We start from the raw sequence: 26,104 nt of genomic DNA on the forward strand, positions 1-26,104 counted from the left end.
GATGTGGCTCAGACTCCATGGCATCAAATTGAAGCATTACCCTCAGTTGATGACATGGTCAAGACTTTCGAGAATTGGACTTTGACTTTGTATGACAAACATGCACCTTATGTGACAAGGAGGATTAATAGAAAACGACGAGTACCGTGGATGACTGAAGACATACTTAAGATGATGGGACGTAGAGACAAAGCACATAGAAAATTTAAAAAGACATTTGACTTGGACAGTTTGATAGAGTATAGGAGCCTTAGAAATAGGGTTAAACAGGAATTACGGAACTCAAAGATTAGGTACTTGAATTCGTTTATGACAAACAATAGACAAGACTCTAAATCACTTTGGCAGGGAATAAAAGAATTCGGGCTTGGCAAAGAGAAATCGAATCCACAAATTGACTTACCATTGAATAATATAAATGACCATTTCGTTTCACACTCTAACCAACGCGACGAAGTTGTCATTGCTAATCACATTGATGATCTTGAAGAGCAGGTTACAAACTTAGATTTACCAATCACTGATCAATTTCATTTCCATCCAATCTCAGAAGAAGACACTTTCAGAGCAATTCAACGTATTCATAGTAATGCTATGGGTGTAGACAAAATTCCTATTAAATTTATCAAGAAGATGTTATTTGCTGTTTTACCAACCATTACATACATTTTCAACAAGTCACTTGAAGAAGGCATTTTCCCTGAAAACTGGAAGTTTGCTCTGGTTCGCCCTCTAAATAAAGTTCCATCACCCAATAAAGTTGAGGATTTTAGACCAATCAGTATTTTACCTGCATTGTCCAAAGTGCTAGAAAGACTCATTCATGCTCAAGTTGTAAAATTTCTAGACAACAATAGTAAGCTTCATAACTTTCAATCAGGCTTTAGAAAATTCCATTCAACTGAGACAGCTCTGCTTCGTGTCACTGATGATATGCTATGGACCAAAGAAAATGCACCATCCTCACCCTATTTGATTTTTCTAAAGCATTCGATACTGTTGATCATACAGTCCTTCTGAATAAGTTGGCTATTCTTGGTTTCAGTCACAACTCGTTAGTTTGGTTTAAATCCTATCTATTAGGTAGGAAACAATGTGTATCTGTCGGTGACAAAAAGTCAACTTGGAAAAACGTTATGCATGGAGTACCACAAGGTTCAATTTTAGGCCCTCTCCTCTTCACTTTGTATGCTAATGACCTTTCTTCCATTATCAAATTCTCCAGTTTCCATACTTATGCAGACGACCTTCAAATCTATTTAAGCTGTCCCATAACAAAAATTAATGAAACAGTTGGAATAATGAATCAGGATATCAATTCGATAGTGGAATGGACAAAGAAAAATGGCCTTAAGCTTAATCCCATCAAAACACAACCCATTATAATTGGATATTCTCGTCTTATAAACAATATTGACCTTGAATCGATTCACAAAATTAGTGTAGACGGTAATGACATTCCTTACTGTAGCTCAGTTAAAAATTTAGGCATTATTATGAATAATACTCTTGACTGGTCAGAACAAGTGAACAAAACTTGTAAAAAGGTATTCTCAGCCATGCATGCATTGAAGAAAATGCACGATATCCTCCCTAGAAACATTAAATTATTATTGGTTCAATCTCTCATCTTCCCACATTTAATGTATTGTAATTCTGTTCTTAACGATATGCAAGTCACTCTGAATGATAAACTACAGCGTTGCCAAAATTATTGTCTACGTTTCGTCTACTCTCTCCAACGCCATGATCATATCACCCCAGCCCACATTGCTAGTTCAACATTAAAGCTTCCCGATCAGAGGCTTTTTCGAATAGTCAAGCTTGTTAGAGATATCTTGATATACGGTAATCCGAACTATTTTAAAGATGATTTCAAATTTGTCTCTGAAGGTAGGAGGATAGATGCTTCACATACTAGAACCGGAGAAAGTACTTTAAGGATACCCAATCATCGAACTACTATTTTCACAAAATCCTTCTTAGTCAGTGCCTGTCGTGCATGGAATGCACTTCCTGTTTCTATCAGGTCCATCGAGAGCCGAGCGAGCTTCATCCTAACTTTAAAAAACATCTTTTGAAACAAATGACTGAAACTGTCCGGCCCTAGAACGATCACATGACATCCATCCCTCACCCATCCCACAAATACAAACCTTTAAACCATGTTATAGAACGAATTGTATATATATATATATATATATATATATATATATATATATATTATATAACTCATGTTATTTCAATTATCCACTGCATAATGCTGTATATTACTGAAAGTTGATAACCCTGATCTACTTTCAGCCTACTTCATTTTATTAATCAATTATTTGATCTTATCTACCTATATAATTTTTTACTCTATCAATTTTCTGTTTTTTTTTCTCTTTAATATTCATATTGATTAAAACTTTTACAATATTTCTATTAATAAATAAATCCTTAGTTTAAATAACGAAATTAACGTTTTGGTAGAGAGTTAGTGGGGAGGATATTTTTAATATTCTTTCCGAAGAATGGACATTGATATGTCCAAAGCTCCGCCAATTTATGTAGATGCATAACAATATGATTATTATCTATAGTTATTATATTACAAACTGCTTTTTCATATCTTAATTATACAGTTCAATAATTATTTTCTTAGTCTATATTATGTAAATTCATCTATAACTTTGCTGTATTGTAAGCTATTGTATATAAGTGTATAAGCCAGTATATATTGTAATCTACATAAATAAAGTACTCAATCAATCAATCAATCAATCAATCTTCTTCGTTTTTATTCTTGTTCTTCTTCTTCTTCTTCTTCCTGTTGCCTCCTTCTCCTCGTTATTCAACTTCCAATATTCTTCTTCTCCTTCTGCTTATTGTTCTTGTTCTTCATTTTCTTTTTTCCCTCGTCTTCTTCTACTTCATCTTCAAAAGACGAAGAAAAACAGAGAAATAATTTCAACTTCACAACCTTCTTTAAACAATTTATGAACTAAATTTTGGTAAAAGCAATATACTGAACTAAATTAAGAAGAAGTTTTGGGCTAGTGTTTGTTTCTTTCCAATATTGTAATGTTTTTGACCTAATAATTATGAATATTCTTCTCCTGACATCTCATTCTCCTTTTTTCCAGCTTCCAATATTCTTTTCTTATTCTTCTTCCTCCTGATGCATCATTCTCCTCGTTATCCAACTTCCAACATTCTTCTTCTTCCTTTTCTACAACATGTATGGCTTGGACATTCACCAACCAGTGCAAGGCACCAGTTGAGTGCAGGTACATAGATGGTAGACAGAAAATACTTCTCTTCAAGCATGTGTGTGTGTGTGTGTGTGTGTGTGTGGTGTGTGTGTGGTGTGTGTGTGTGTGTGTGCTGATGCAGTGCAACTCAAAACCGGTTTACAAGTCTACACACATATACACGGCACAAATATATATATACAAACTTTACTAATCGACCATCTATGGGTCGCCGATCTCAGCTTGCTTCAAGCTACACTCGTGAAGAAGAGATTCCAAAAGCCTTTCGTGTCTGAGTCTTGAAGTAGAATAGAAGAGAGAGAGAGAGAGAGAGAGAGAGAGAGAGAGAGAGAGTGAGTGAGAACACGGCGTGAGAGTGTGAGAGAGAGAGTGAGTGAGAAGACGGCGAGAGAGTGAGAAGGAAAGAGGAGAAGTAGTAGTAGTAGTAGTAGGAGGAGGAGGAGGAGGAGGAGGAGGAAGAAGAAGAAGAAGAAGGAGGAGAGAAGAGAATAAAAGAAGGAGTAGGATGAATAAGAGAAAGAAATAAAAGAAAGATTTGATGGATTGCATGATAGTATTCCTCTCCACATGCCTTTGGGAACCAAAATTGAATTATATGGTGGAATTAAAGCATTCAATCAAACTACGTCTTTGAGAGAGGAATAATATTATGCTGTAATCTCGTAGATTTCATTCCACGCAAGGATATTTTTGTTGAGATTCCATGATATATTATTTATTGAGCATTTGGATTGAAATGTTGCAGATTTACAGATCTGGTCAGATTAGCAGATTTTACTAATTTGATCTTGATTTATCATTTCGTTCAGATTCTGTTTACTACATTATTCAACAAATAAAATACAATAAGCAATGCAGTCAGAGACAATGAAAATAAGGCTACTTTTTCCATAAAGAACGGCAGATAGCTTTTACGCATATATAAGTGCCAAGCCGATTATACATTTACTTGAAAATTAAAACTCAAAGTACTTTTTTTTCAACATTCTTCAACTCTCACAACATGTTTCCACTTGGAAATTACATTACAAGTCGAAAAATGTGGAAAATTGAAAAAGAGTACTTTGTTTTTAGTTTTCTATGTAAATACGAGTAGCCCTTACGAAGATAATGAAAATATTAGCATTTGAATAAATGCATTCTCTTTTTAATTCCATCTGTAACCTTGTTGGCCGCTATGGCTTCGTATAAAATGAGCGCTGCTATCCAGAGATTGTCAGTTTGGTCTAAGGGTAAGCATTCCTAACTAGCAATTGGGAGGAACCGGGTTCGATTACCGGGCTGGCAACTAATTTTTGGATAGTAGTTCTCATCGAATTTCCATCTAGCTGTTAACCCTGTTGTCAATGTCTGCAGTTGCAGAAGTCTTCGGGGTGATTTGCAGCATTTATTTAGGATTTTCGTTACATATTATATTCTACATTCTACAACTCATTCCAGAAACGCTTGTTACCAATTCAGAAATAGGTAAAATGTAATAGGTAAGGACGGGATAAGGAGAAGGTGAAAGGAAAGTATAGGTAGAGTCTAAATAACGATCATCACTTTATTCTTAAGAGAGGGAATCTCGAATTCTTTGGAGATGGATCCTCACGATGATGACCAAGATGGGATTGAAGAGAGGGGATGGAGAACTAGAAGGAGAAGAGAATACGAGCATGAGAATGATAAGAGGAGGATAGGAGGAAGAGGAGGAATAGGAGTAGGAGGAGGAGGAAAAGGAGGAGAAGAAGAGGAAGAAGAAAAGGAGGAGGAGGAGAGGAAGAAGAAAAAGAAGAAGAAGAGTAGGAGACTGCTGAAGAAGGAGTTTGAAGCCTACTGGACTGAACTGCCGGCGTTCTAAAAAAGGGAGAAGAAAAAGCAGCCTTCAGACTTCAAAATGTTGCTTCTTCAGATCCACCAGCCAGTCACCCTGTAGCATCTGTAGTGAATCTCACTGTATTTCCAACTCATCTGTATCCTACTGAAGACTTTGTAGTCAAGTATAGCTCTCACTCTCTCTCAATCTTTCTCTCTCTCTCTCTCTCTCTCTTTGATAAGTTGTGCAACGTGATATTCTCTTTTATATAATTTTTCTTTTTACTCCTCCAATTCATCCTATTCGTCCTCCTTCTCGACCTCTCATTATTTTATTTCTTTCAAGTTTTCAACTCATCAACATCCCCACTGTTTTTTCCTCTTTCTTTTTCTTCCCCTCGATCTCTTGCATCTTTCTGTTCTCCTCGGTTCTCTCTCCTTATTTGTGCTTACTCTCATTTATTCTCCTCTTTACAACATTTCTTCTCTACTATCTGCTTATCTTTTACTGTAATTCTACTCTTTCTCTCGGTTTTTCTGTTCTACTCTTTTATTTTTGGTTGTCTTCTTCTGTTTTTGTTTTTCCCCCTTATCTTCTTCTCTTCATTTCCCTTGTTTTCTTATGTTATTGCCTTCTTCTGTTCTTCAATTCAGCCAATGTTCATCTGTTGATTTCATCCTTCTCCATTTCTTCTCATCTCCTCATTATCCTTCTCCTTCTTCTATTGCTGTTATTGGTCCTTTCATCAATCTTCTTTTTTATTATTGTTATTTTTTCCTCTCTTATTTTCTCTCCTCTCTCTCCACCTCTAATATATCTTTATCAACTATACTCCAACCACTTCTAAAGTCCTACTACTTTCAATTCTCTCCATCATCATCTCCCCCCTCAACCTCCTCCTCCTCCTCCTCCTCCTTCTTCCTATAACTTCTCTTACTCTTTCTCCTCTCCCTGTACCCTTTACTCTGCTCTCTCTCTCCTTAAAATTCTCTTTCTCTTTAACTCGTACCGAAATTGCAATTCCTTCAAGTTTTCTCTCTTTCTGCTTCTTTTCTTTTCATTTCAAGTTCTCCTACTCCCTCCATCAATGTATAATATTAATTTTTCTGTCTCCTAATTTTCTTTACTCTTCAATATATTTAATTTTATTCCGATTCCTTATACTTTTTTCAGTCTTCTTCTTTTCTTCTCACTTCAACATCTACTTCTCTTACTAGAATCCTTCTCCTCCTTTACTATCCTCTCTGATTTCTTCTTCTTCTTTTTCTTTTTCTTCTTCTTCTTCTTCTTCTTCTCCTCCTTCGTCTTCATCTTCTCCTCCTTCGTCTTCATCTTCTCCTCCTTCGTCTTCATCTTCTCCTTCTCATCATCCTCTTGCTCCTCATTGTCCTCATCATAATCTTCTTCTTCTTCTTCTACTATTTCTTCTTCTTCTTCTTCTTCTTCTTCTTCTTCTTCTTCTTCTTCTTCTTCTTCTTCTTCTTCTTCTTCTCCTCCTCCTCCTCCTTCTTCTTCCTTTTCCTCCTACTCCTCCTCCTTCTTCTTTTTCTTTCTCTCTTTTATTTTTCAAACGTCTCCTACTGAAATCCTCCTGAAACTCCTTTCACGTTTCCATCTGTCTCCTTCTTCTTCTCTTTCTTTTCAAGTTCTCCCTCTCTCACACAAATCCTCAACTTGTTTTTTACATTTTTCTCAGTCTGGTTCTCTGAGACTACAGTGCAGAGAGCAGGTCTCCAGACTGGACTATACAGTCACCACTCTCAACTTCTTTGTCCCAATGATCTTGCAACGGCAAGCCACTCTATATATTATACTACCAGTCGTTGAACCTTGCTTGATTATATCATCCTCAACAATTTTATAGTCAAGGAAATCATTCTATTATTTAAAAATAACTTAAATGAATAAAAACAAATGAATGCATCGAGTAGACATGGACGTTTGATCATCTCATAAGGCTAGCTACACACACATCGATTTTTGTTCGAACGATATTTTGCCGTCCTTATAAATTCAATTAGATTAAACATATGATTTCAAACATCATCTACTTGACATCATCTGTTTAATCTAATAGAATTTATAAGGATGGCAAAATATCGTACGAACAAAAATCGATGTGTGTGTGTGCAGGGCTGAATTCACCCCCGCACTTCCCATTACCCACGCATAAGCAAAATCTCATGTGGGCATCATCCGCAATAAATAAATAAAAATATGTAAAACGGAATTTCACTGATCACATCCTAAACATTAAATTTATAGTCAAGGATCAAGGAAATCATATTACTGAACGAGCATAGCGATCTCTTACTTTAGACTAGAAACTCCAGTCGTTGTACATTTATTAATTTGTTTGTTCGTCGATAACTTTTGATAGCTATCATCAATGAACGTGGAATTCTCAACATAATTCTTTGAGCAATTAAGGTGCGTACAGACTTATGCGCCACGAACACACACATTACGCTTTTCATCAGGTAAACTCATTATATCTGTATCTTACTGTTTCTGTACGAATACTAAGCTGATGAAAAGCGAAATACACGTGATGTGGTAAATATGTCTGTACGCAACTTAATACCAATCGAGTTAATGAGATAGATTCACTCCTACGTCCTTTTTAAAAGTATATAACATTATAACATTGAAAGTTCTCTATTACAAAAAAAAAACGCAAATCAGCTGCCAGCTGGATAATTAGTTGAATGCAATTGTTGAGAGCTCTCAATACTATAAGGTACCACGTTATAATGGCAGTGGAGAAATATAGGATAAAAACGTTGCCGATCCTCTGTCTTGTCAATGCTTTCTATAGACGGTAGCTGATACAGTTTTATTAATGTAATATTAACGGTTCATCCTCGTTTGAAATCATCAATTACATTATATTAAGCAATAAATTATATTTTTCAATAATAATTTCATAATGAATTTTTATAATTAAGATGAAATTTTTTATCAATTCTACATTGTTAAAAGACGTTGTTTGTTGAAAGGCATTGTTTTGCTAATTAATTATTGATTCTACATTGTTAAAAGACGTAATTATTAATTCTACATTGTTAAAAGACGATCTGACAACAGAGTAAAGCGAGAAAGAGATAGCGCTATCCGCTTTGTTGAATGATAGGCAAGGATAGCAATATCATAAAGTAAAGAAATATTATTTTCCTACAGTTACGTTGAAAAGTGGTCATTGCTGCACTGATTACAGAACGCAAAGAATCACTTTTCCGCTCTAGTGCGGGAAAATTTTTTCTGCACTCCAGATTTGCAACATGGCAACGCAATAGTATATTTCGCACCTAGGGCCGAAAATGAGACTTTTCCGGCTCGAAATCGGTTTTCAAGTCCGAGGCCGTAGGCCGAGGACTAGAAAAGATTGAGAGCCGGAAAAACATTTTTGCCCATGGTGAGAACGTTATTTTTCGCCACACAGAAAAATAAACAATATAAATATGAGAATAATTGTTTATTAGGCACTTCCGAAAGCAAAACAGGAAGGTCATAGCTCTAGCAAATCTGAGGTAATCTGAATATCAGGAAATTGTCCAAGTATTTTTATTTTTTATTCTGATTTGTCTAAATAACCTAAAAGATTATGTTCAATTATGTAAGAGGTTGAATTTATACTTTTTATTCTTCCAAATGACAATAAGATGATATTGATATAAATGTTTTGATTCTTGAATGATAAACACAAAAAATTTAAAGATTTTGATCAGCTGTTTTAGCACACTTGAAAATTGGCCAATCTGAATGTCAACGTCAACAATCTTCAATTATGTAAGAGGTTGAGTTTATACTTTTTATTCTTCCAAATGACAATAAGATGATATTATTATAAATGTTTTGATTCTTGAATGATAAACACAAAAAATGAAAAGATTTTGATCAGCTGTTTTAGCACACTTGAAATTTGGCCAATCTGAATGTCAACGTCAACAATGCTTGTTGTCGTTGACTTCGGAAGTTTAGATTAGAAGTTCTATCCTACTCTGAAAATCGAATTTGAATAGTTTATAATATTTATAACTTATCTGTATTTCACTCATCCAAATAAAATGATTGTATATTATTGCAGAATACTTAATTCAATTCTAAAAGCATAAACTTATTCCGTTACATAAACTATTTGTAAAAACGTTCATCACCATGGATATTGCCCAAGTAGTTCCAAAATTATCCACCAGGTTTCGTGATGAACGATTAAACGCAGTACGATTAAACGCAGGTTTGAGGTTAGATTCTATTATACTCTGAAAATCGAATTTGAATAGTTTATAATATATATCTTATCTGTATTTTATTCATCCAAATAAAATGATAGTATCTTATTGCAGAATACTTATTCAATTCTAGAAGCATAAACTGATTCCGTTTCATAACTTATTTTGTAAACACGTTCACATCGAATCAGAATCAGCTGACTTCAAGGTTATTTTACAGCCCTAGGGCCGTAAAAATTTTACCGGCCTGGTCAGAAAACAATCATTTTCGGCCTCCATATGACGCACGAAAACCAGCTCATTACATCCAAGTGGGGCGAAAAATACTTTTCGCCCCACTTGGATGTAATGAGCTGGTTTTCGTGCGTCATATGGAGGCCGAAAGTGATTGTTTTCTGACCAGGCCGGTAAAATTTTTACGGCCCTAGGGCTGTAAAATAACCTTGAAGTCAGCTGATTCTGATTTGATGTGATCGTGTTTACAAAATAGTTTATGAAAAGGAGTCAGTTTATGCTTCTAGAATTGAATCAAGTATTTTGCAATAAGATACTATAATTTTATTTGGATGAATGAAATACAAATGAGATACCGTATTATAAACTATTCAAATTCAGTTTTCAGAGTATAATAGAATCTAACCTCAAACCTCCTAGTACTGCGTTTATCACGGAACATGGTGGATAAACGGAATCATTTTATGCTTCTAGAATTCAATAAAGTATTCTGCAATAATATACTATAATTTTTTTTGGATGAATAAAATACAGATAAGATAATTATAATTATGTTATAATAAACTATTCAAATAATTCGATTTTCAGAGTAGGATACTTCTAACCTTAACTTCCATTGACATTCAGATTGGCCAAATTTCAAGTGTGCTAAAACAGCTGATCAAAAACTTTTCATTATTTGTGTTTATCATTCAATAATTAAAACATTTATAATAATCTCATCTTATTGTCATTTGGAAGAATAAAAAGTTTAAACTCAACCTCTTACATAATTGAACATAATCTTTTAGGTTATTTAGACAAATCAGAATAAAAAATAAAAATATACTTGCACAATTTCTTGATATTCAGATTACCTCAGATTTGCTAGAGCTATAACCTTCCACTTTTGCTTTCGGAAGTGCTTATAATAGACAATTATTCTCCTTTATTTATTGTTTATTTTTCTGTGTGGCGAAAAATAACGTTCTCACCATGGGCAAAAATGTTTTTCCGGCTCTCAATCTTTTCTAGTCCTCGGCCTACGGCCTCGGACTTGAAAACCGATTTCGAGCCAGAAAAGTCTCATTTTCGGCCCTAGGTGCGAAATATACTATAGTAGGTTATATGGAGCAACAGTGCAGCAAAATCAAAATGAAGTTGGTAACAGTGACTGCTGTGGCTGCTATAGTGAGCAGAGGTGCAACCAAGCACAACGCGCTAATTATTATTCATTATATATTATAACCAAGGACAACGAGGACTTTAGGATTTTAGGATTAAGGTTTTTATCAATAATAAAATTACACAGAAAAACATTTGATGGATTTCAGGCAATTTTACCCATAATTACCCACTTTTCATATTCAATGGTAACTGTAGGAAAAACGTAATGTGAAATACGTGCGCAAAGTTCCTCTGCTGCACTCAACAAACCATTCCGCCCTCGCCTACGGCTCGGGCGTAAACGTTTCTTTCGGTGCAGCAAACTGACACTTTGCGCACTAGTTGCACAAATAACTATTAAATATTCAGTAGAGAAAGGATTATTTCTGTGATCTCTGGCAATACCAATGCTAATCAAACACTGCCATTATAACGGGACCTCACTATAGTTGAATGATTGCAAGTTGAATTATTCCTCTTGACTTTCCCCTGCTTTCAACAGAACAGCTGAAAATATCAGCGGCATTTTGAGCGAGTTCTCCACGTTGGGGCCTCTGTAGTAGTTCAAATACAAAAATTGAAGTTAGCATAGACCTCTTCTAAATGTTTAGTCCGGAATTGTGAAATTTAAACAACAAGCAGAATACATCTGAGGCTTTCCGGCGAAACATGTTTCAATGTATTTGAATGCTAATTCGGTTGGCTATTTGGATTTTTGCAAAGCTTTTGCCACGCAACCAAGGCCAAGCAGTCATGCTTCAAGCTTCAATGAATGCGATCCCGTTTGAAAACTAACGATTCAAATTCGTCATGGTAACGACTGTTCGAATAATCCTGCTATAGTGAGGTCCACGTTATAATGGCGGTGGAGAAAGATACATAACAACGTTGCAGATCCTCTTTATTATCAATACCTTCTATAGACGGTAGCTTATACAGTTTTATTGATGTAATATTAACTTTTCATTCTCGTTTTAAATAATCAATTATAATTTACTAAGCAAGGAATTATATTTTTCAAAAATTTCATAATGAATATTAATGATTAGGATAAAATATTTTGTAAATTAATAATTAATTCTACAATGTTAAAAGACGATCTGGCAACAGAGCAAAGCGAGAAAGAGATAGCGTTATCTGCTTTGTTGAATGTTAGCAATACCATTGCTAATCAAACACTGCCATTATAACGTGAACCTTACTATAGTTTTGTTTGCTGCTTAATCAATAGCAATTTTTTTATTTTAAATTTTTAAATACACTCTAAACTTTTGACAAATGTTACTTGTTTAATCTTGTGGGGAAAATAGTAATAGTTTTGTCTCAAGAACAGTTGAGAGTTGTTTGAGAGTAGTTTGTCTTGAGACAAAACTATTACTATTTTCCCCACAAGATTAAACAAGTAACATTTGTCAAAAGTTTAGAGTGTATTTAAAAATTTAAAATAAAAAAATTGCTATTGATTAAGCAGCAAACAAAACTATAGTAACAGTAATATACGTTGAGTAGGAGAATGGAATAACTGGTGAGCCCCTCAAGAAGGCTGGAGTCTGGAGAACTCGCTCAAAATGCCACTGACATTTTTACAGCTATTCTAATGAAAGCGGTGGAAAGACAAGAGAAATAGTTCAAATTGGTTTCAGTTATTAAATTCATGCAACATTGCATGTAATTAATAATCCAGCGAACAACAGATTTGTGATTTGTAATGATAAATTACTACATTTTTTCTCCTTCATGCACTTTCAAAGTTATAAGCTTAGATTCTTTATTCTTTATTGATAGATACAATAAGTAGTATATAATGATAGGGGGAGAAAGAATGAGATAATCTTGTGCTGTTCCTCTCCCAAATTTAGATAAGGTTACACATAGTCCGAAATAGGTTAAGTCTTGTAGTTGTTCACTTCACAAAATTTCAAGTTATCCGCTTAATTCCTCAAAAAGGACGAAGAAGTGAGTCGATTTCGTCGACCAACGAACTCGATCTGAACAATAGCTCAGAGAATACGTTTTAAAAATGTGGAGTTGATTGATGAAAGCATTCGAGAATTATCGTCGAACAGACAAACCGACAAACGGACGACTCGAGCCCCAAGTTAAAAGTGGGAACTCGCTATAACGATCGTCCTATTGAGAAGAAATTATATGAATGAGGGGGGAATAATTCAAATACAGCGAAGAGAGGATCTAATAAGAATAAAAGGAATTCTCAAATTGAAAAACAATTCTCGAGAATACAGTAGAAAAACGTGACATAAGAGAAAAGAAGATAATTAAATTCTCTCTTTTGAGATTTTAACAGGGTAGAGAAATATTTCGAGTAGAAAAAGATTTGGAGACTCAGCCTTGTTCTATGGAGTAAAAAGAGAAGGATAAGGAAAAAGGAGAAGTAGAAGGAAAAAGGAGAAGGACTCCGAAAATCCTATCGATAAACAACTTTACAGTATAGTATTTTATGGAATTTCAAAGATGATTTCATTTCATCATACAGGTTTGAAAATCTGAATGCGGCTCCAGACAAAACGGTCATTGAACTTCTAACTGTAGGAATCACGAATAAATTTATTTATAGTTCTGTACAAGACCTTGTCTGCTATACCTAACCTAACCTAACTGTACTGTATTTGTGTCAAGCCATTTGTCATACAGGATGAGAAAATGAATAAATTCAGCTTTCCCTTCCTTCACAGTCGGGATTACCAGTTTGCATTCTATTATAGCCTAATACAGTAAACCCATATATTCTATTATGAGGACTGTTTCCTCATCTACGGTACTCATATAATAATTTCCACTTGGAGACAGAAATTTAATATTGAAGTATTGTTGTAATACGTCAACACATTTTAGCCTTAGGGCGATAATTATAAACGATTTCCAAGAACGTTCTTAGCCATCTACGTTTTGGGAACCAATTAGAACAATTCTAGAATGATTGGATCCATTGGATTGATTTCAATCATTCAGAACTATTCTAATCAGAATATTTTTATCAGCTGAAGGGATAGTTATGATTGTTTCCTGTTATTAGCTGCTAGTAAGTAATCAATAGAAGAGTTATTGTGTTCTAAGAGATAAAATACCTGTCAAATGTGTTAAATGTGTTCCAAGTCAATGTGATTGTGTTCTAAGTTCTAACATGAAATGTATTGATTGTGTTCTAAGAGATATAGAACACAATTGTAAACAAATGTTTTTCTAACCTTTTCTAACCTTATTGTGTTCTAAGAGATAAAATACCTGTCAAATGTGTTAAATGTGTTCTAAGTCAATGTGATTGTGTTCTAAGTTCTAACATTAAATTTATTGATTGTGTTCTAAGAGATATAGAACACAACTGTAAACGAATGTTTTTCTAACCTCATTGGGACTTTCAGGGCCGGTTTCCGAGCTCGGGATTTAGCTAAGTTCTAGACTTTAAAACGCTGGAGTCAGAAAATTGGCTTTCCGAAACGAGGCGTAGTCGTAGTCACAGTCAAAGTCACGTTTAAATCAAATTTCGAAAAACTAGAAAATTGAACACAAAATAAAGAGAAAATAGTGTAAAGTTCCAGCTATTTTCAAATTTAGGAATGTTTCATTTCGTCAAGGAAAAACGTTTCCGATTATAGAAATAAGAAAATAAAGATTTATTTTGCTGCAACTACGCCCCGTTTTGGAAATCTAATTTTCTGACTCCAGCTGTTTAAAGTCTAGAACTTACCTAAATCCCGAGCTCGGAAATCGGCCCTTAATGCTAGCTAAATTTGGGAGAGAAATAGTACAAGGTATTTTTAGTTTTTCTCTCCTGATCTGTGCTTCATTGTAAACAAGAATAAATAAATAAATAGAATAAAGATAAAATATGGTACCAGTCAAAATTTTATACTCTACTCTTACTTGCTCTTATTGAGTGATTCAACTAAAAATATTGCGTCCACTATTTCATACTTATTCAGATGACAACCTGACAGAATACCAACAAAGAGGCTGCACGTTGAGGCATTACTCCTATTCAAGGAGTAATACAAAATAATAATAGATGGCCTGACATTGGTGCCGTACCGGGAATACTTGCTTGCAGCTTGAACAAAGCACAAATTTCTAAGCATCGGTTGCAAGTACACAAAGCATCCAGTCTCTCTCCATTGTTACATTCCTTTCTTTATCTCTGTTAACCCCCCCCCCCACTCACTCACTCTCCCACACACACTCTCTCTCTCTAATTTTGTCTCTCTTCATCAAGCTCTATCTATCCACTAAACTAAAAGTATATTATCAGTCTCTCTACTTATTCAGCTATCTCTCCAGTTTACGTACTATCCAACCATCTTACTCCAACTCTCTTTTACTCCCAATCTATTTACTTCTAGCATTTTTATCAGTAGTGTGTAGTGTTGCTCTATAGTGCTCAAAAAACCGCAAATCAGCTGCCAGCTGGATAATTAGTTGAATGCAATTGTTGAGAGCTCTCAATACTATAGTGTACCTCTTTATTAATGGCAGTGGAAAGAGATAGGAGAACAACGTTGTCGAACCTCTGTCTTGTCAATGCCTTCTTTAGAAGGTAGCTGATACAGGTTTATTGAAGTAATATTAACTGTTCATTCTCGTTTAAAATTTATAATCAATTATATTTTATTAAGCAAAAAAATATATTTTCCAATAATTTCATAATAAATTTTCAAAATGATTTAAACAACGAAAATTATTTAGAAATGATGAAGTATGGTCCAAGTACTTGTTTTTTCATATTTCTCAAAGAAAAATGCAAAATTATATTGGGGTGTTCAACACACCAGTGTGTCTACTGTGTTAGCATAAAGTAAGTGTGTCTCTGTAGGGATAATTAAGATGAAATATTTTGTTAATGATTAATTCTACATTGTTGAAAGACGATCTGGCAACAAAGAAAAGTGAGAAAGAGATAGCGCTATCCGCTTTGTTGAATGATAGAAAAGGATAGCACTAGCATTGCTAATCAAACACTGATATTATAACGTGGACCTCACTACAGTACGATTCGTTTCATTCTGTCAGCCATATCCTTATAAGTAAAATAACTGCTTCCCATCCAGTCCATGCTGACATTTTAAAGTGAATTCCACAGTAGAATAGGGGAATAGGAGAGATAAGTTTCACCCAAAATAAGGACAACATTCGTTCGACATACTCTCTTGGCAGACTTAACCACAAAGTGAGATTCATTTTGAATTGTCAGCATTTCAAATAAATAGTACCAGCGTTTCTCATTCAACTAATGCTGACAGTTTGAAGAGCGTCTCACTATAAGATAAGAAACCATAGCCGAAAATCATGACCTAAAAATGAATTTCTAACAGAACCAAGGTCTAGAGAATTTGAAGAGCTGAAACGAAAAATAAAAATAATGTTCGTGGGATTCAAATATAAATATGAATGTTATACTTGTAGCAATTTGAAGAAAATGGAAGGATTTAAAAGGAAACACAGTAATTCAGAAGAAAGGAATGAATAGACAATATAGTTATGTTAAGGATGTTACAGACATTTGTGAGTTTGCAAAATTAGGGAGGAAAATAGAAAGCGGCGAGTAAAGAAAACTCATGTTTTCCTACAGTGTACTTCTAGCAAACAGGAAATTCCAGATGATATTATCAGGAACCTTATAACATTATGATTCCTAGCCATAAATATATGGAAATTTTCTTTTGACAAGGTTATCCAAAAATTGACTTCATTACTAAGAAAAATACATCTTTTCATATTACTACCAGCATTCTTCTATGAAGTGCTTACTTTTGAAGTACTTCAGCAAATATTGTTCATATCCTTATCAATAACGTTTTCCCATTCCATATGGACCCCAAGAATTTATCATTTCATCAACTACTGTATTCAAATTAACTCCTCTCCCTAAACCATCAGATTAGCACCCCTCAATCAACCCCAAAATAAGCACTGGAAAACCGCAGTCATCCCTATTCCCATCTCCAGACAATACCAAAATCAAATTATGTTCTTCACAAGTTGACCAGTGACTATCAACCGTAGGCATGTTGAACGGGTAGTACAATCGGCTAAGCATGGATCACATGGTCTCCCCACCAGTTGCTTCTACAGACATGGTCGGCTACAGTTCTAACCACGAGAGAGAGAGAGTGAGAATCACACAGACTAAATGTGTGAGAGAGAGGGACTGATAGTGAATCAGAAAGAGTGCACAAGTGAGAAGCAGTTATAGGATGACTAGAATGCAGTCAAAAAGAGAGAAAGGAAATGATAGTTCGTGCTCCATACTTACCACGAGACGAAGAGGGACAACAGATAAGTTGAGAAAGAGAACAAAGAGGAGGACAGGAGTGGGGAGAATAGTTCACCGAAACCGGCTACAGAAAGGCAAACTCAGAGAGGTGACGCCAAGCTACCAACAAATTCAGACATTCAGTCAGTGCTGAGTTGTTGCAACTTGCTCATGTTTATGTCACATCGCCTTCACTAAATTAGGCGACAATTAGGTTAGGCGAGTGAATGAGTGCAGTTTTGTGTGAGTGTGTGGTGAATTTGTGACACAAGTCTCTACCAAGAATTATGTTGAACGTGTAGTGATTCATAGAAATTGTGCAAGTAGTGTTTTTTGGAGCAACAAGTGTGTGCCAACTGTATTAGAACGAGGATTTCTTCAACGACTGCTGAAAGGTTTGTAATCCGATGCTCCCCTCGAATGAAAATAAAAAACACAACCTGTTCCACTCTGTTCTTTGTTTTCAGGGTTCCAACAACTAAAGGTAGGTTCTCAGGTACAGGTATTCTAAACTCCATCTTGTACCTACTCGCTCCATCAGGAGTGAGTTTATAGAACAGGAGTTCACTTACTAGAGGCCTACAAATGGATCAAAAGTGTGTGAGAATAAGAAAGTTCAACAAATTTTCATTCAAGAATGATTCATCTTCCAGGATGACGGATGTCTACAAGAGCCTGAAACTTACAAAGAATCACGAGGGCTGAAGCATGGTTAGGTGGAATTTGTTTTTCGATGATCCAAAATTAGTCTTTCAATTGTGGAATTTGTGGTAGAATATGGTTCATTTATGTATGGTTGAAGAGTTTATCCGTATAGAGAGCCAAATAATTATGGTTTTTGAGTGTAGTCCACCTACATCTACAAGATGAATAGAGGTCAAAGGTTCTACTTTTTAAGATGACCCAAAGAATCTGAGAATTGTGAATGCTTTCTAAGGTTTAATGATAATGAAATCATAGATTCTATCAGCAATATCACATGCATTTTATAGATACAGGAACATGATTTCGTAGTCACACAAGTCATATCATCAAGCTGCCTAGAAGAAGCTCAAGAAGCCTTGTCAGTTGAATCCTGTATGGTGACGAAACTATGTCCTGTACCAAAAATAAATATGAAAGTGACAAAAATCAAGTTTTTCTTTATTGCATTATGGTACGATTCTACACTATCAATAATGACTCAATCCATTCACAACTAAGAAAGTAGGCCTATATGCGCAGATCAATTCAACTAACAAAGTGAGCATCAAGTTATGAAAAGTTTGTCCATTTTAGTGGAAAGAGACAAATTATTTGAAACAGCCCTATGGAATCATACCCAGTTAATTGAAAATACCACTAACCTAATTTGTAAGAATGTTGTTACGTAATGCCAAAACATTAATTACAATAAATTGTAGGCCTACATTAGTGGGAAATTGTACATTGGTGAATGATGATACGGGATACCAAAAGCTAACTCAATCAGGAATCAAACACAATACTGTTGTAGTGACAGTTAAACATAATAAATATCAGGCCAATGTGATCAAACTAGAACAATGGTAATGAAAATAATATCACGAATTCAATTTAATGTTTAAATAGTGATCATCTAATAAACTGTACAGAGCAGGTAAAAGAAATTCGCTTGACACATTCACCCAAAATGAGTACAAAAATTATAAGTAAAATTAAATGGAAACATATATCGAATTATAAATTATTGAATGATTTATGAATTTATTTTTCAAAACTGCATAAGTAATGTACTGCATTTTCCCTTGAAGCCAGTACAGTAATTTTCTTGGGAAAAAATGGATAGTCCTTTAATTTAAAAATGTAGAAATTCCAAACCTATCAATGCCAATACAAATAAAATTCTCAATTAAATGACTATTAGCAATTAATGAAATTTGATTCAAGGTTGAAGTATTTATAGACTGGTAATGGAAAAATATCCCCAAATTCCTATCATCTTCTCACGGGAATAGAATGGGCTTTTTCAGAAACGATGTATTTCCCACATGCAAGAAATACTTCAAAAAATCTTAAATTAGGAAACATCCCATCATTACAGGCAATTTTATTCTGCTGGGATTGGATTTCAATTAAATGTGTGTCTTTTAATTTTCAACTCACAACTGTGTTGATTTTGTCTACACGTATACAAATTCGACATAATTATAACTCTAGTAATTTTCATCTCAAATACCGGTATCACAAATTGCTACAGCACTTGTGATTCTCAACAAATAACTATTATTACCATACTTTGTTACACTATACAGAAATTAATAGACTTGATAAAATAATTTCAAAAAACAAAGAGTACAAACAAATAAACTCTAAAAAACAAACTCTCTTATCTTGTGATGACTATATTTACTATGACAATACAATAACAGAAATTCTTATGAGAACACGCCAGTTGATAGGGATCATTGACCAGACTATCTTGTAAACACAATCCTCCAAATGAAACAAAGGAAATTCCCGTACAAATATGACTAAAAGTTGCTTTAAACACACAGAAACTCTAAATGACTACAGGAATGTGCTATTACGAATTCACTTTATAAGGATAACAATGAGCGAACAAAGCATTATTCTCTCATCGCATGATAATAAGCCAGTAAAACTGTAGTACTATTATTGAGTAATTTGCGAGAAAAAAAGTAGATTAAAATGTTTGAAAATCTTGTTGAGAATTAATGATACACCACTTCAATAATAAGTGAATTTTCTTTGTTAAAAGTTGAGAAAACATACTTGGTTGGGAAATTGCTGTAATTAGTGAGTCGGTTCTAGAGAAAGAGCAATTTGATAGGTGGATCATATCAAGAAAGAAGAGGAGGTGAGAGAGAAAAAGCATGAGGAGAGAAATAAAGAACAGAAGAGGAAGAAAATTCTAGAAAAGAGGGAAACTCTAAGAAAGAAGAAGGAAAATATCCGAGAAGAGGAAGAAGCAAGATTAAGAGAAAGAAAATATTGGAAACAAGAAGAATAAAACGACAGAGAAATAGAGGAAGATGATAATTTTTACAGTAGGTGGAACACCCCCGACATAGCCTAGAAGAGAATTGAAATTCAAATTATGCGAAACATATTAATAGCTGGGAAAACCTTAGACCAATCATCTAGTCTTTGTTCAAAGTTCACATCCTTAGTTTGAGATTGAAAAGTTGAATTTAATAACATCTTCCAAACGAAGATACTAAGCATAGAATGTATTTGATCAAGTGCAAAAAACCTTTCAAGATGGATAGAAAAATAATTAATAAGTACTCGGAAATAATTCTAGGGTATTTGTACTAAGACCAGGACCTGTTAGAAATAATTTGTATATTGGATGGAAAGCAGGGATTTTTGAGTCATTACAATTCTAGACTTCGAAGGAGCTCTTTCAATAGAATAGTACTGGCGAACTTTGGGAACATACTACGCAACAGCAGGGTCTTCAATTCTCCATATTGCTTCGAAGGTAAAGTAACAGATATTCTTTACTGGGTATTAGAATATTGGTTCCAATAATAAATAAATCAAATTAAATTAGATTAAACAGTCCCTAGACGGTTAATATTTGAAGTCCTGCAATTAGTTGTAGAACATTTGTGCAATAAAATTGAGCGTTTGGACTGTAGTATATTCGAGAAGGGACAGTTCTGGGCATAAGCCTGTTGTGCCTTCTCATATAAGTGTAATAATAAATTAATTGTATTGTAAAATAATTGTATTGTACAAGACTGAATGACTGAATAAATATTCATAGGTTGTTCAATTTGTACAATATATTGCGTGATTTGAAGTTAAATATATATTCTAGAACCTATATTTTTCCTCTCCCTATCATTTTGGTAATGTATTTATTGTATGAATGAATGGTATATATAGAATCAATTGAAAATAGGTCAGTTTTGGGCATGAACCTGTTGTGCCTTGTGCCTTCCCAAGTTAATAAGTCAAGTCAATTCAATTCAGTTCTTCATTTCCAAAGTAAAAGAAAGTATTTGTGCACAATGTAAATAAATAAGACTCGAAAATATCTTGTCAACTCTGCAGGTAATATTACTTGCACTACTATCAGATAGTGCCTACTGATAGTAAGCTAGTACACTTATCAGATAGTACCATAGATGAAGGATAAGTAAGTAACTATATTATTCTTGTCTCTGATAGTACTATAGACCTTACTTGCATCAAATTATCTTTTTTCTTTAAGGCTACTTTTGAATACAAACAAAAATATAAATTATTTCGTCACGACTCAGATTTATATTTTTATTTAGACTTGAAAATGGCATTAGTACTCGAAGCATGTCGTGACGAAATAGTTTAATAAGGGCACTCAGATTTATTTTTTTATTTATATTTATACCTTACTTGCACTATATCAGACTTTGGATGAATCTTGCAAGAGAACCCTTCAAATATACCTTCTAATATATCCCTTCTAATATTCATTCATTTATTTAATCATTCATAATCACACAACTTACAGAAAAGTACCACAGGCTTATAAGCCCAAAACGGTTCCAATTCTAATTTATACAACAGTCCAAATAATGTAGCTAGGTAATGTGTCACTTAACATTCATCAATTAAACACTCAATTTATAATTCAAAACACACAAAAATCATTTTTAAATTGAAAAAAATACTTCTAAATTAAATTAAATCATATGAATAAGTAGTTAATATGGATGAGTAGTTTCAATAATTGAAATTACTTGCTTATCTTACTTACTAAAAATATAATACTGAAATAGTTACTGAATACTTGTTATGAAATAAAGTAGCTGGAATAGTTATTTAATACTTGAAATAGTTACAGAAAGTGTGTATTGTACAATAATTATTGACAAAAATCACAGCTGTCCTAGCAGGTGTTGTAGTAAAGAGTTGAGCCTGGGAACTGTACCACTACTTGTTATTGTGCTTTATGAAGCATGAAAGGAAGAAAAGGTTCAGTGAGCAGTGCTTAGGGGATGAATAGAGAGAGTTCTGGCAGTAAAGGGAGAGAAAGCGAGAAAATATAGAGAGAGCATGAGAGATGGAAGACTGGAGAAATATGGGAGAAGGGAAAAAGCAGGTCAAAATGTCCTGGCCAAAACATCAACAGGTATCTTCACCTGTTTTCACTGGAATATGGGTCTAGGATCTGGATTCCCAAAAATGTTAGAAGCAACACAAAAAATATTGCATTGTGAAGAATATGGGTCACACCATTCTTGATTCCTTCAAGAAGTTTTGTCGAAAGATTGTGGATGATTTGAAGAAGAATACGTCCCATCCCTGAGATGTAAAATTTACCTATATTGTTTGATAATATAAAGGGGTTATTTTCAGAGAAATAGATTTGAATGGGCAGAACTACGTATTCAAATTCTGAACAGGAATAAGATTTACTTTACTCTGTTTCGCACCATCTTTTGAGGTGAACTGATTTCTTCATAACTTTTTCAAAAATTATAAAATTATTATTGTGAGCAGTGAACGTCATCTTTTCTTGACGTGAATGCGAATGCTCTTTATTGAAACTATTGTGATATAACAAAATTGAGGTATAAATTTGATTTCATACTAGAGAATACTACACAGCTTCATAATTGAAATGTTTTCTACAGTATTACTGTCAAAATAACATTTGACATTCAAGTTTAAAACACTCAATTTTAAAAGTTGTTTCAACAGACAATGTCGATTAACTTTATTCTAAATTTAATAAATTCAAATGGAAATGTTCATGTCACCCAATTGAAGTATTTTCAAGGAAGTATGGCAGATATGGGGAAAACAAGCCATTCCAGAGATTATAAGATTAGAGTAAACTGTAAAATCACAACAAATCTAATCAACTCATTCCTACAAATAAACTGTGCATTAAATCACCACAGTGCCTTATAATTGAAATCCCAACGAAAGTCCCGTAATAACAATAATTAATTAAAGTTCAATGATTGAATTTCCCAAACCGTTCCGGGCTGGTAGATATTAATTTGTCACGGTTATTTAACCGTTACTGGTGCTATGGAAGTAATCAATCAGTGACCGGCGAAATAGAATAGACTTGATAAATATGGCGATTGCATAAATACTACTTTCTCAGGATTTTTTTGGGATTCTGTTACAACGGTAACAATAGAGTTCCCCGTGTAAGAAAATCCCAGCCAAAAATCAGAGTGAGATTTACTTGAAACTGTCAGCATTCCTTGCTAATAAAGTCAATGCTTCCCATTCAAATAGAACTGACGGTTTCAAGTGAACATCATCATAACAGGCTTATTTAATCGAGCAGTTCTCTTGCCAAAAAATACGTATTTTCTGCTAGTAACTAAGTTTCATCATTGGTCTACTGAGTTCCAAATTTTAAAGTGCAATTGTTATGTTAAAAACCAATTTTGGCAATAAATTTCAATTAAAATGTTAGACGCGGAAATGAAAATGTCAAGTTTTGAAGACACAGCAAGTCCTACATCTGTGCAAGTGTCAATTCAAGTAAATTATTGTTAGAAATGGTCTAGTTCCAATTTGAACAGCCAAGCTATCCAATTACTGCAACGTTGTATTTCTCATGTTCAATGAACAAGCTGACACAAATTTGTAGAGCGTACAGTTTGAATGGGAGTTATAGTTTTTTGAATGCCACAAGATTAGAATTAAGATTGAAACATATCAGCAAATTAAAGTACTAATCAGCGACCACATAGTACAAATTTGTATTATGTGGTCGCTGGTACTAATCAACATCTTTTCTATTTGCCAAAAATTTCAAGTTTACACTGGAACTGTTCATATTACATTTTCCAATGAAGAGTAAGTTGAGAAATATGAGAGACGCTGTCACTCTATCTAAACATTCAAATTCAAGTTTTCAAAGGTGAGAATATTTTTTTAAAACAAAATGAATAGATTATTAAATGTTTGAGATTTTTATTCCACAAGTTGAAAATATGTTGACAAAATTGCAAACATTCAAATCTTTGAAGTTGGAAATTGGAAAAAACAAAGTTGGAAGAGAAAAACATTGAAGAATTATTTGAATTGCTTTTGAAATAATAACGAAAACTTTTACAATTAAAATATGTCAACTCTGGCATTGGTTCAAAACTATACAATTTCCTCCCAATAATCTCAAATTGTTTTTTTCTGTTATCAACAGCTGATAGCTAATCTAAAGAGTTGAATTGCAACAATTCAACAATTGAAAGTATTCTATCAACGACCTCTATTGTATCTCTAGGCAAGTCACCAAGTGAACAATATGTACATAGTACCTACATAAGTATAGTTATTCTACATCGTTATATTATTGAGTATTGGGTCATTTTAAACAGACAATGAATGCTTGGGTCAGCGTCAGCGTGCTGTTGAGGTCAGGGCCTAACCAATAAAATCGCTCTCCTATCTCACATTTATTCTCTCTTTTGAGCTATTTCTCTCTTTCTCTTAAGCTTTTCATACTATGACGAAGTTGACAACTTGTTTCTAATCAGGCTGCAACTATTTGAGATAACTAGTATGAATTTCGTAACTGTAACTTGACTAGTTTTAGATTTCTGCAGTTATAATTCATGTCATTATGATGATCTATTATAAATTTATTAAAACACACGAATAATTATCTTTGGAATAGTTCGAGAGTTATTACAAAAACCTTGAGAGCAAAATGTGTTATTGAAAAATAGAAATATCAACTATTATTCAACTTTTAGTCAAGTATTCAGTATTTAATGGATATCGAAGCCTACTAGATTTCTAGAGAAATTTAGGGGGAAGAATTGATGGAATAAAATAAATTTACAAGAACATCAATATTGTTATTAAGATTCAAAAATAGTCAATAGAATCGGATATGAAATAATATTAAGGTCTCCATAATTATAAATACTTTCTCAGAGTTTTATTTTGTAGCTAGTTATCTCATTCATAAACTTTAATTGAATTTACGTAACAGATAAAATAGGAATTCCAATTCTACATCTCTTTTCAAAGTCGTTTGTCATTTTACAGTGTAACGTTAACATTTGACCGTTTTAACTGTTACATAATTTAGAACTGCCAAATTTCGTCAACAAATTTTCGTTAATCTTTGTAGATTTCGTTTTGTAATCTCTGCAAGTAGTGACAATTATAAAAAAATCTCCACTAATTTGAAGTGAGTCTAAAATTAGATCTAGAGAAACAAACTATGATTCTGATTTGTAACAAACTGTAGGTGGAGGAAAAACGTAACATAGGTTTAAAAAGCAATAACCGTACAATCAGAGTACCAGTCAACATGTTTCAGAGTAATTATTTCATTTAAGTGAGCTGTTATCATGTAATGACTGCCAACAAGTACTAATTTTACTAGTTCTGTTCTTCTTTCCCCTCTCCCTTAACCATATCTTCTTCTCTTTTTTTCTACTATCACTACACTTTCTTCTTCTTTCTCTCCTGTTTCTGTCTCTCTCCACACGTGTGTTCAGTTCAGTATGTTGTTGTATTGTCAGAAAACTATTGCTAATTGATATTTGACAGTTATTACAGTTTTCACACGTTTCTGTTGTTAAACATGACTCCTTAATTGTGGTTGTCTGCTGTAATTAAAGTAGTGTGAACAAATTTGTAATTTCCGCGTAGTTATCAGAAAAATAAAAAATCATATTATATTGAACAAGCTTTTTTCTGTAACTTATATCAGTCAGAACGTGAAGCAGCTCTATAGTGAGGTCCACGTTATAATGACAGTATATGTTCAACTTTGATTTTGCTATCCTTGTCTATCATTCGACAAAGCCGGTGGTACTATCCTTTTCTAGGCCCACAACGATGCCAATTATGTTTTTGACAGTGTAGAAATATAATTTATTAATGCAGAGGATCGGCATCGCCATTTTCCTATCTTTATCCACTGCCATTATAACGTGGACCACACTATAGGATTTTGATCAAGGATTAAAATTGGATCTAGAACTATTGATAATTCGAGGGGAAGATCTCAGTTCTTCTGAATAACATTTAGAATTAGATGAATATAACCTAGAAGGTTCTAGTCTCATCATGTTTTAAAAGTAGAAGGGTAGGTTGAGGAGGTTAGATTGTTGCTTTCAATTGGCAATATGTTGGTATTATTCGTAATGTTTTGATAATAAACACAAAGAACGAATACATGAATTGGAGGATAAACTGAAATACAGGATGAAAT

General features: G+C 33.8%; 2 protein-coding genes across 2 annotated transcripts in view; one reads left to right on the forward strand and one right to left on the reverse strand.

Moving 5' to 3' along the window:
- Positions 1 to 26,104, reverse strand: part of LOC111050609 (dedicator of cytokinesis protein 3) — a 135,856-nt gene that overhangs the window by 50,967 nt on the left and 58,785 nt on the right.
- The window catches only part of LOC111050618 (innexin inx3), a 47,725-nt gene continuing 38,627 nt past the window's right edge, over positions 17,007 to 26,104 (forward strand). The window contains exon 1 of the mRNA XM_039440298.1: positions 17,007 to 17,327. The gene's annotated coding sequence lies outside the window, so the exon portion shown is untranslated. The remainder of the gene's footprint in view (positions 17,328 to 26,104) is intronic.

Source organism: Nilaparvata lugens, chromosome 13, assembly GCF_014356525.2.
Source record: "Nilaparvata lugens isolate BPH chromosome 13, ASM1435652v1, whole genome shotgun sequence".
NCBI lineage: Eukaryota > Metazoa > Arthropoda > Insecta > Hemiptera > Delphacidae > Nilaparvata > Nilaparvata lugens.